The following is a 13103-nucleotide window of genomic DNA, read 5'->3' as shown; positions in this document are numbered from 1 at the left end:
AACCCCTGGGGTCGTACCAGTGCTCCTGTGTAGGTACGAAGTTTAACTGTAGTAAGCTCCAGTACGGCAGAAGGAAAGAGCTGACGGAACTACGTCTTTGACATGACGTAAACAGCCGCACCCGTGTCTAGCTCCATGTTCACCAAGACGCCGTCGATGGCCATCTGTACGGTGACAGGGTTGCTGTGAGCTGCCGACACGCCGTTTAGCCTGAGCATCGAAGCTTTCCTCGACACAACCGTAAGCATCTTCACATTCCTTTTCATCTGCTTTTTCTTAGAAAAAGTCTTACCACTGCTTCGGCAGGCTCTCTGGATATGACATTTTTTTGTTGCAACTGAAACAGGTTGCGTCCAATTGAGGACATGCTTCACTCCTGTGTTTTGGCGAATCACATCCAAAACAGCTTTTGCGTGTTTTCTGCGCCTCAGCTTGCACCTTTTGCACATCGCCGACTGCGGCGTCGGTGCCGCGTGCCTCAGCAGGATTCTTCTTAGCCGCTTCCATTGCAAGAGCCCACCCCACCGCTTTCTGTAATGTAAGCTTGCTCGTAGGTTGCAGCACAGGAGTTGTTTACTCCATCCCTTTGTCATGCGGCAGGGAATACATCGGCCAGATGGGTCGACATATTAATAAAAGACTTCTCGAAGAAAACTCTAACTCCAGCAACTTAGCCCTCCAGGTGCCCTCTGATGTATAAGGCCAGAAAAATTTTGGCAACAAGCAGCAACCAACTCACTTGAAAGAAAATCGAGGCAGGTTTTATTAACAAGCAACAAAACATCTGCGTCAGTACACCCTCAATAGCCCTGTTGAAAAAAGGGTTTGAGCTTCTCTCCGATTCACTTTAAATTAATTGGTGCCGTGGTTACTTACGCGGCTTTTTTTCTCAACCCATTGTTTTCGCCACTACTCTTTAAATATCTTTAGGGACGCCACTTCCATTCTTTCTAGTTTTCATCCATCTCTTAGCCTTGCTCCTTTAGTGCGATTTCATGGTTAACCCTAGTAGAATTTCAAAGGTCGTCCGTTTCTTCGAGGAAGGTTTACGAACCCTTCCTCTAGTGTCATTCAGCTTGGAAGATGGACAGGAGGCGATCTTGTAGATGATGACAGCACAGCATATATTTACAGCATACATATACAGAGTGTTAAACTGGAAAAAGCAGAACTGAATTTACAAAAGAACAAACTTTGCGGTACTTTACTCATCGACCGGGCAGGTTAGAGCCTAAGTAGCATCACGTTACATACTAAGCATGGAGCCCCAGCTCATACTGGACTGGTCTGCATCCGTTTACATGCGCTTTTAAGCACTTAATTAACAAAGGACTAAGGGCGGTCTTTTTCAGTGGCCCGCCCTAAGAATCAATTCTCCAATAAAAAAATAAGAGAGATGGGGACAACCCATTGGGCTGGGCTTAGCGTCGAACCCAGGGTTTTGTTAAGAACACAAACTAAATAAAAAACAAATACGCCACCACTCTCTCTCAAGTGAGAGTATCCACACGCTCTCCCTTCGGAGCTAATCCTTGCCTCAGGCATACCGCCACCCATAATCGGTCCGCGTCGCCCGTCAGCAACAGAGGAGGGGGCGAAAGGGCCCACGATGCTGCCGCGCTACCGACGGCGCGACACAGCTAATATGCCTGAAGGGGTTTGTCTGCCGCTCCGGGAAACCAGATTAAGGATCGCCCCTGTCTTCCCACACTCTTGGCGAGTACTGCCTGTCCGCCATGACAGGTATCCGTCATGGCCCTCCTGGGAATGCACTTTTGGTTCACGAGGCACGGCGGGACGCTGCGGGTGCCTTCCCGGCGATAGCCCACGTCGTTAGGGGGCGGGGGGGGGGGGGGGGTCCGTGCGTCAAGCGACCATTTTCGTTCCCCGTATGTACTCGGGGGCTCTCGCTTATACTCGGGAGCGGTTTCCGCGTGTGCCGGCGTCCCACTTCCTGCAAAGGTACGCAGCTGGAAAAGATCGGCGGCTTTACAGCCCTCATCTCCATTTAGGCCGTGTTCATTGTTGGCTAGCATTGCATCATTTTAGGCCGTGTTCTTCGTTGGCTTTCACTGCTCACATTTAGGTTGTTAATTGTTTTCTATTCCACCCGCCCTTTCAGTTCATTCTCATTGTACATGTCTTCACGCCGTTTTCTAACATTTTAATATCTATTTTGCGTCTTTGTCTTTTGCTTTTTATTGTTTTTATCTTTTTATCGCTGTTATCGCCGGCCGCACAGGACTGCTGGTGCGTGTAGATACTTCTTTTTTTTTTTGCCGAGAGTTGTTATTGCGTCCCTTCCCCCACCCCTCTCCACTTCGGTGCCACGTCTTGATTTCCGTGTGAATGGGGTTGTGCCTGACGTTTGGCCAACTGGAGTATTTCGGACACCCTTGTGTCGTTTGAGTCTGCATAGTTTGGGTTCAAAAAATGCGCCTGCGCGCTGCCACTGCTTTTTCGCTTGTTTTTTTTTTCTTTGAATTGCGCGTGCGCTCTGTAATCACTGCTAATCTTGGGTCACTGTACAAAAACGTGCGGATCGCCTTCCTTTGGTATTAAAGTTGTTAGCTCAGCGCACTGTATGTCACATCCTCCTTTCGTCCGTCGTCAGCCAGCGCTTGAGAGTTCACAAACTTGCTATCTTCCGTGAAAAGCACTCGCTGAATATCTTCTCGTAGCAAGCCGCATACGAAGCGGTCCCGAAAAGACTCGTCAAGGGCGCTTCCAACCTCGCACGTTTGTGATAGTTTACGAAGCTCGGATCCATAACTAGATAAGGACTCGCCTTCTCGTTGACACCTCCGGTGAAACTTGGCCCGTTTTTCAATGACGGACGGCTTCGGGGGTCGCTCAAAACTTCCTTGAGGCCTTCGAAACTCTTCGTAGAAGACAGTTCTGGAGCAGTTAATGACTTCAACAAGCCGTAGGTCTTCGGACCGATAATGCTCAAAAAGGCGCGAACCTTCTCGCTGTCGGGTACTTCGTTGACAATCAGGAACGACGAAACCGCTCTTCGTACGAAGCCCAATTGCTGTGACTCGTCGAAGCGCCTAGTCACCCAGCAAGGTGTGTCACTGCTGCCTCGGCCACAGTCATGACGACAGTCAAAGGCTCCGTACACTGCAAAAAGACAGTTTTCTTCACCGAGCGAATTTCGGAAACATTGAAGAACACTGAAACTGAAGAACGAAATCTTCAAATCCCATCTCCGTCGCCTGTTGTAGTGTTGCGTGGTTCATGCGAAGGAGCAGACAAGTTTCCAGGGGCGAAACGACATTTACTCCCACTTACAAAGAGAATTTATTCGTACACCAGGCAATTTTAGACACGAATAGTATATAAGGTAATCAAGAAACCACAGGAGCAAATAAAAAGGTCAAAACAGTCACCAATTCAGACAGAAAGAAACAGGTACCGAACAGGCCAAAAATTTATGTGCGATAAATACCATTACACGGCCTCTTTCCGGATTCAATATACATCTCAGTACGCGGTGGTTAGGAAGCAGAGAAGGGTGAGGTCAGGGGCAAGGGCGGGGTAAAGTTGCCATCTGTGTACTACACTTGTTCCAAGAAACCTGCATAAATAGGTAAGGGGATGGTGCCCGTTACCAAGACAAACTCAGGGCATCCGCAGTGAACATTCTCTAGTACTGCATGGGTGGGAGCACTATTCTGTTCCCATGTACGGAAATAAACTGGGTCGACCAGCGCCGCAAGAACAGCGCTTCGCCGCCTACTGTCAAATATTCTTCTAGGAATTCCCGCACCAGACGCACACTTCTCAAGAGCGGAAACGGCGCGTTGGCGTCTTCCGCGCACTTCGGCCAAGTTACGTCGCTTCCAAACCACGTACATCAATACTGTGATCACGATGCGCTCAAAGATTAATCGCCTTCGCGAGCTGCGCTGGCGCGGGCGCACCTTAAGCATCCTGTAGATCAGGAGCCACAAAGTACGTGCTACGACGCAGTATTCCAGGGCGTGCCGCTGTGTCTCAACAGCGCCGCAATTGGTGCAGCGCGCTTTTGGTACGACGCCACATCTTGCGAGACGCTCCCTCGTCGGCAGTACTTGCCAATGGCGACGCCATTTGAAGTCTTGTACTTCTTTTGGCAACAGGCTCGATACGAAAGATTGCCACTTTCTAGGAGACATTTTTTCTACCTGGTCAACACTGAGTTCTAACACAGCAACCGCCGCACTAACATGTGCCACTGGTGTTTCGCGTATGTCCGCGTCCGGAAACTGGCGGAGCCAGAAACGGAAAAAGTTGGTTGTCACTTTGTAAAACGGCATAGGTTGCTCTGCCTGAAGTCCCGTGTGTCGCTGTGTTAGGAAGAACCGACTCCCAGTACCCAACCAATACAGGACTAGTAATCGGCCGCCAGCAGATCAAGAACTGCTTTGGTGGCGAAAGCTCGCGCTGTTGCCTGCGAGGAAGGTAGGTTCAAACCTCCTGTCGCGTTCCGCGGACAAAACTTGTCGGGATACTGGGGCCGTTCCACAGGACTTGTCGTGCGAGCGAGTTCAGCTTCTGTGCCACGCGACGCGGCATCGGAGCAACACGCACAACGAAAAAAGCGTACGCAGCTGCGCAGGTACAAAAGAACACTGCTTTGGCGTTCAAAGAAAATTCGAGGTATACAATCGAGTCTATGGCCCGCCGCGCTCGAGTGATGGCGTCATCCCACGATCTCGGCGACACACCTGCCGACTTAAAAACGATTCCTAGCACTCTGCACGCAATCGACAAACTGTACTCCCCCGGGCAACGATTCCTGAAACGTGCCAAAGCTCAGGGCTCGGCTCTTCGTGGTGTTCAACTGAGCCCCTGAGAGGGTCGCATACTCGCTGAAAAGTTGCAAGAAGGCCAGAAAACTGTCCGCATCTCGCTAGAACAGCGAGATGTCGTCCGCGTAAGCAGACACAGAAACTCTTCCCTGCCCCGTAAGGGCAAAACCTCGGATATCTGGGTGGTCCTCAGCTGCACGGAGCAGGGGTCCAGTGAGAGCACGATGAGAGTGGGCGAGAGGGGACGACTAACTCCTCGCGTCACGCAAATCTTCCAGCTCAACGCCCCATTCGAAACAAGCTGACTAGACATCCCCGAGTATAGGGCACCTACTATGTTAGTAAATTTGTCCGGAAGGCCCAGACATGACAAGACTGTCAACAAGCATGCAGTCATGCTCCACACTATCAAAGGCTTTGCTTTGATCGAGGGAGATGGACAACCGTTAAGTTTATTTGCTGAGCGTACACAAAAAGGTCGCTTGTGAGAGCCAGTGAAGAGAAGATTGATCTACCCAAGAGTGACGAGCTCTGGAGCGGACTGACTACGTCGCCTAACCAGAGCTTCAGACGGTCGGTTAAAACCGTAGCGACCACTTTGCAGTCTGTGTTGATTAACGTTATTGGTCTCCGTGAACTTGGGTCCGAGAGGGGCATATCTGGCTTGGGATGAGAATTACGTGCCCCACTGAAAAGGACGATGACTTTACACCCTCCAGAAGCACTGAATTGATTATGGCTGTCAAGTGTTCGCCGAGAATCTCAAAGAATGCCGAGTAGAACCCGGCAAGAATTCCGTCTGGGCCGGGAGCTGCGGATGCCCTCATACGAGCTAGCGCCGCTCGCACTTCTTCCCTACTAGCGGGGCCGCAAAGCGCTGCCCTATTTATTTCCGGGAACATGTATCGTCTACACAGCTCTAGAACCCTGCTCTTTAAACTCACATCTCTGCTGGCGTGTTCAGAGGAGAACGACGAGGTGTAATGGGCCGTGAAAACTTGAGCGTTATTTGAATGGGCACTGGAGTGCCGGCCGTCAGGCAAGACCACGCTTTCGATTCGTGAGTCTTTTGCTTTCATGTTCCCCCTCTCGAGTGGAACGGAACTCTTCTGCCGCTACTCTGGGTGACGTTGCTCGAGCTCCGAGCTAGGAGCCTGTAATATCGCATGCGCTGCGATTCAAGGTACTCGCTCATGAAAAGCGTCAGAGTGCCTCCGGCCTCAACGATGCGAATGCGCCGCATCAAGTCGTTAAGCTCGGCAGTTGTTTTAATGCGCCTGGTTTTGCCTTCCCTGACTAGAATCTCGCACCAACTGGCTTTAAGGTCGTCCCACCCGTCCGGAGACAGGTTTTCAACCTTTGGGAGGGTCTCTGCTAGTGCTGGGCGAATGGAGGCCAAACTAACTTCATCACGCAGAAGCGCGGAGTCCATCCTCCACCTACTCTGGTCGGCCGACCTTCCGGGTAACGCGTTCACGCGCACTGACACGCGTGTGTGGTCGATGATGCCCTGGACGTCTGGGGGAAGGCTTACAGTCCCGCATGTGCGGAGAAATGATACGAGGGCAGGGAGGAGATAAACTCTGTCAAGGCGGCTAGTGGAGGGGCCTCGCTTCCACATGGCCACAAAGTCTTCATCATTAAGAGCAACCCATGCATCCATGAGCTGAAAGCCTCTCACTAAACACCCGACTTCCCTGGCATGGTACATTGATGCCCCTTGACCTGGGCCGCGTACATGTCGCCAAAAATCTAGCACGCAATTGAAGTCGCCGATGAGCACACATTGCCCACTCTGGTCTAGATAGGCACCAGTTGCTTAAAAAAACCATTTATCTCACTGCGTCTGGCAGGCGCGTATACATTAATGAAACGAGTTTTCCAATAGTCCCGGAACATGTCTTAAATTATGGCGCGACCATCGAGACCGAAAGTGCAACGTGCGCTCGTCCTGTAGGTGTTTGTGATGAAACCCACACCTACACCACATGATCGAGAGGTGGTCAACGAGAAAAAAGCGTCAACATAAAATCGCCTACAGAATGCTGACGCTTCTGCTGGGGTACGAAAATTGCATTCTTGCAAGAAAGTCTGCCCCTACAGAGCGAGCGAGGTGCATAACTTCTAGATGCTTGGCTAGAGCTCGAAAACCTCTGACATTAAAGGTAATGAAATGAATCTCAGCCATCTTTAGCCGAAGAAACTAAACCATTTATACTTGTGAAGAGGTAAAAACAAAAGTAAAGCGCTGACCGACTCACAAGTCGTGTGGTGCGGCGGTTGTCGCAGAACGGGCGATGGAACCGGGTGGCCCGAGGACGCTGCCCCAGCAGGTAAGTCCCTGTAGACGCTAAGACGCAGACAACGTGGTTGTGGTGCGTGAAGTGTATTTCCTTGACTCCGTCGATAAAGTGTCCGTGGCACGCATGGTTCGTGTGGAGCGCAGAGCGCTCTGGTTCATATTGAACGCACTACACATACCACTCACACTTGCGCATGCCGCCACCAACTGCGCTTGCACCAAACGAGGAACTTGTGGCGGAAACACATGCTGCAGGGACACATCGACAGAGTCGTCTATGCCCCGCAGTGTAACACTATTCACACAGCACCGGCACTTTCTCACGTCCATCGTTGATGAAGGCGCGTTGAACTGCTGCTGGTGTCGGCAGGAACAGGCCGCTTTAGGCGCGAGCCGGGTGCGCAGCTCTAACGCGGCTACCGCGATAAGGACGGCCGCGAGAAGGGTCGGGCAGCCGAGGCGGCCGGTGATATTCTTCGGCGAAGCCATGGTTGCTAATCGTTGGAATCGGAGAAGTCCATCTGGGCTCCATCCTCTTCCGTTGTTTTCGCCTTTTTCTTTGGAGCAGCGGTAACTCTCGACGAGGGCCCGCTGTCCGACAAGGAGCGCCGACGCTTCGGTTCGTCGGGCTCTTGCCCCTTCTGAGATGGGCACACGGCAGTCGCATGGGGGCCCGGGCCCTGTGTCTTTGGGACACTAGTGTTCACATGAGCTAGGGCTTCGGAGCTGGCGCCCTGTGGCCCATTGGCTGCCCTCAGCAGGTCCGCTACTCGGCTGCTTTAGGGTTGACCAGGCGAGGTCCTGTGGGACGACCTCTGGTGTCGTTGACTCCGTCTCCGTACCGATTTGCTGTCCCTGAGCTGGCCTTGGCTGCGTGTGAAACAAGGCAGCTTCCAGGTTTTCCAGGTCAGACAGGGCGTCTGACGAAGTACAGTCCTTCGAGACCTCTTTGGCGAAGGGTTGTTTCGCCTCGTCCGTCTCTAGAGTGTCGGGCGACCCGGGCTCCCACGAGTCCTCAACGAGGGTGGTCGTGGACGTGGAGTCGTTATCTTCATCCCGGCGTGGAGCCGGGGTTGCCTCGAGCGGGGCTTGAGGCATACTCCCCGGAGCTGCGAGGGCGGCCGCGTAGGAACGCGGAGCGATGCAGTCCGAGGTGACGTGGTTCCCGCCACACCACTTGCAGGCCGCGTGTCACGAGTCCGCCTCGTAGCCCTACGCAGCACAGCGGCCGCAGCGCGTGGCGGTGCAGGTGGCACCGAGGTGAAATTCCGCGCCGCAACGGGCGCACACCTTCCTCATTCCACGGTATTCCAACATTGCTCGGTGACCCGCGACGGTAACAAAATTCGGTGGCGCCCGCTGCATGTCGAGCTTCACCAAGGAGAGCGCCGCTACGAACGTGGCTCCTTGACTTAAAAATAGGTTCCGTGACTTCCCTGACCTTGCCAAAGGGAAGCAGGACGGCTGCGAGCGTGTCGTCGCTCACGCTTGATGGAAGTCGCTGGATCGTTACGAACCCCACTGGCGTGCGAAGCTGAACCAGCCGCACATGACGACCGGCCACGAGCAGAGAGCCCGCGGCCAACATTTACGTGGCTTTCGAAATCCAACTGACAGTTGCTAGGAACTTCAGCAGCCCCCCGACACCGACGACCTCCTCGATGGCAACGATCAGGTCGTCCGCCGGGACGGGTACCGGCAAGTTGAAGTTGAAACATTGCGCCTTTGTGGGGCACGTCGCACGCGGCAGAAGGTCCATCTTCACCAAGCCTGGGACGACGCGGCAGCAGGCCGGGCGCCGGGGCACGATCAGCAAGGCCTCCGGAGGCGCTGGGCAGCGTAACGGGCTTCCTCTTCGTCGGTGCGTGGCTGGTCGAGATAACCCCACGCGCTGGTTGCGGCGCACGCCTTGTATTCGTTTTGCGCGCATGCGCATTACGACTGCGGTGATAAGCCGGACACCACAGGTGGCGGTGGCTTTTCTCGAAGGGTGTCTTTAGGTTTAATGTTTTGAAGATTTATCTGCATAGTTGTTGTTCCTGGATGTATTTGCCGGCCAACAAAGAGCTGTGTAGAAGCCAATGCTTTTAGTACTTTGACGCTGAGAGGATTTCTAGAAGGTTTTAGGTTTTAATGTCCACCAGTTTTTCCGAGTTTGTTGTCATTCATTCATTGTCGCACAATGTGTTAAAGCAGGAATTTTGAGATAGCGCTCTGTCTGCCTTGGCCAAGCGTACGTCTTTGTTGTGAGGATGAGTTGCTTAAATTTTCATTTGGTTTTGCGCTCAGATAATGTTGGGACATAGTTCAAAAATGTTTGATTTTATCAGGTATGAAGTGCTGAATGTATCTTCCGGTCTGTTGGAAAAAGCGCCTGCTTCCTAAATTGTTACTGTTGTTGACAATTTCTTATTATTGTGTGATATGCTACTGTGATACGGCTCAGGTGCTTCATAAAATCTAAGGGTTTGGGCAAATTACGCTCAGTTGCAAGTTGTTGGCCAACCATCTCCCTCTACCTCACCGAATGCTTCTTCTTCCTCTTCTTTATTCTTCGGTTAATTCGCGTCGTCTTCTTCACACTTTTTCCTTTAAAATTTAATTTAGGCTCCTTAATATATGTGACAAGGGCCCCCTCTCTCAAGAGTTTTTCCAAGAAAAACTGCTCACGTCACCCTCAACTTCAAGCCATCCAGCCAACCGACAATCTTCTGTGACGATTCTGGACCCAGCACACAACACACCGCAAAGGTCCACCACACACCAAACGCACACCACTAACACAGCAGACCAAATTGCGTTTCCAGAACACACCACTGCGCACCGCCGAGGTGGCTCAGTGGTTAGGGCGCTCGACTACTGATCCGGAGTTCGCGGGTTCGAAGCCGACAGCGGCGGCTGCGTTTTTATGGAGGAAGAACGCTAAGGCGCCCGTGTGCTGTCTGATGTCAGTGCACGTTAAAGATCCCCAGGTGGTCGAAATTATTCCGAAGCCCTCCACTACGGCACTTATTCTTTCCTTCTTTCACTCCCTCCTTTATCCCTTCCCTTACGGCGCGGTTCAGGTGTCCAAAGATATACGAGACAGATATTGCGCCATTTCCTTTCCCCAAAAACCAATTATTATTATTATTATTATTATTAACACACCACTGCCGCTGTCCGCACAAAGTCCTTAATAAACATGTTCGTGTGCACAACACACTCCTTTGTATGATCACATAACACCAACTATAGTAACAACAACACCAACAAGGTAAATCCCAGACACATTAACACAGCAACAACATGATATATCCCAGAGACACCCAGAGCTGTGACCAGTTAGCTCTATCTCTATACAAGTCTAATTTGTGACATTGACCTCAATTTGGCTCGGCCCGTCCCAAAACGTCTCCCCCTTGATTTGGAGTAGAGCTGTAATCCTCTGTTTGCATTCAAATTGGGCTTCTCAAGTACCTCATCCCCTCCTGCGTCTTTCTTCCCACTTAACGTGAACACCTCGGCAGCATCACCTGTCTCCTCGGTCACCACCGAACAAGTTGCCCTGGGGGCGTACCGCCGTACGGGACCTCTTTCTTCATATTTCTTCAACATATTAACATGGAAAACCCACTTAGTGCCATCTATCACTGCCTCATAATCCATGTCCTTTTTTTTCGCGTCACAAGGTACGGGCCCTTCCACTGCATCCGTAACTTATTTTGATCCATGGGTAGCAACACAAGAACCCTGTCGCCTGGAATCAGATTTCTGTGAATGGCTTTCTTTTCATAACATCCCTAGTGGTGTTCACGCACCTTTTCCAGGCTTTGATGTGCACGCCTGCATGTTTCTTTCAATCTATCTGTCACATATATTAAGGAGCCTAAATTAAATTTTAAAGGAAAAAGGTGTGAAGAAGACGACGCGAATTAACCGAAGAATAAAGAAGAGGAAGAAGCATTCGTTGAGGCGGAGAGAGATGATTGGTGGAGAAGCATACGGTAACGTGAAGAGAGATGATTGGTGGAGAAGAAAAGAAGACGACGACAAGGCTTACGTGGGCTAACACCGAGGCTATAAAAGGGCGAGCGAGAGCGAGGCACACGGGGGAACAGCAGAGAAGCGGAGGCTCCAGCAGGTCAGGGACACATCGGCTGGAAGAGAGCGACGCCGGCTACTGCTCCGGTGAGCTCGCGTTCTACGACATCGCATCGTGGACTTCCTGCCATGCCTGAGCCCGTCCCGGGGAGTCAACAGAGGAGGCTACCACCTGCTACGGCCAGGGGTATCTCCAGCGCTGTTGCCATTCATCCGGGTGGTGCCCCCAACGCCAACAACACCGGCATCACCTCCACGGGCGCTTGGACCTGGAGCTTATACGACGCAGCCAGCGACGCCGCCACCAAAGCCAACTACACCGGCATCACCACCACGGGCGCTTGGACCGGGAGCTTGTACGACGCAGCCAGCGACGCCAGCCCGAGCACGTCGAACACCGCCGGCGACGCCAGCCCAAGCACGGCGAACGCCGCCTCGACGCCGCCTACTGGATATATACAACGCCGCAGCCACACCGAACCAACCGTGAGCACGAACGCCGACCGCTAATAGTAGAACACTAGTAGTAGACGCTAGTAGCAGTGTGCACGGGTCGTGTGTATTTATAGTCTTTGTGTTTTGTGTTAGTTTTGTTAGTTGTATTCTAGTGTGTGTGCCACGTAGGGTGTATTATTGGTGCGTTTGTGTGGGTACACCCGACGCCTCGTTCATCTCTCCGGAGAACACTCTGACCGAAAGAATGAACTAGGCGACGGGTGTACCCACACAAACGCACATTTAATACACTCCACGTGGCACACACACTAGAATACACACGACCCGGGCACACTGCTACTAGCGTCTACTACTAGTGTTCTACTATTAGCGGACGGCGTTCGTGCTCACCGTTGGTTCGGTGTGGCTGCGGCGTTGTAGGGATCCAGTAGGCGGCACCGAGGCGGCGTTCGCCGTGCTTGGGCTGGCGTCGCTGGTGGTGTTCGATGTGCTCGGGCTGGCGTCGCTGGCTGCGTCGTACAAGCTCCAGGTCCAAGCGCCCGTGGAGATGATGCCGGTGTTGTTGGCGTTGGGGGCACCACCCGGATGGATGGCAACAGCGCTGGAGATACCCCTGGCCGTAGCAGGTGGTAGCGTCCTCTGTTGACTCCTCGGAACGGGCTCAGGCAAGGCAAGAAGTCCACGATGCGATGTCGTAGAACGCGAGCTCACCGGAGCAGTAGTCCGCGTCGTTCTTCTCTTCTCCACCAATCATCTCTCTCCACGTCACCGTATGCTTCTCCACCAACCATCTCTCTCCATCTCAACGAATGCTTCTTCCTCTTCTTTATTCTTCGGTTAATTCGCGTCGTCTTCTTCAAACCCTTTTCCTTTATAATTTAATTTAGGCTCCTTAATATATGTGACACTAAACCGCAACTCAAACACGTATGTGTAAGTTTTCTTGAGATCTGACGCAATCTCTTTAATAGCCCAAAGCTCCTTGAGTATTGCAAGTGGACTTCTAACGGTTCTTCCATACAACATCTCGAAGGGCGAGAAAAAAAGGCTCGCTTGCGGTACTTCGCGGTAAGCGAACAGCTGGGAGATATCTATCCAAATCAGTAGGTCTCTCCTGGCACATTTTCTTGATCATATTTTTGAGTACTGCCATTGAACCGCTCTACAAGCCCATTACACATGGGATGGTAAGGCGTCGTCAGTAACTGCCTCATTGACAAACGGCGGTTAACCTCCTTCATTAGTTCCGATGTGAAGTTCGAGCCCCGGTCACTCAACACTTCCCTCGGGAACCCATAACGCGAAAACATTTCCACGAGACCCTCCGCCACTTGGATACTGTCCATACTTCTCAGTCGAATAGCGTCAGGATAACGACTGGCCACGTCAACTAGAGTATGCACATACCTATTGCCTTTGGCGGATACTGTACAGATTGGCCCCACAATGTCAACTGCAACTCGCTG

Source organism: Amblyomma americanum, chromosome 10 (assembly GCF_052857255.1).
Source record: "Amblyomma americanum isolate KBUSLIRL-KWMA chromosome 10, ASM5285725v1, whole genome shotgun sequence".
Taxonomy (NCBI): Eukaryota; Metazoa; Arthropoda; class Arachnida; order Ixodida; family Ixodidae; genus Amblyomma; species Amblyomma americanum.
The sequence above is the reverse complement of the archived record's forward strand: the minus strand, read 5'-3'. Positions refer to the sequence as shown.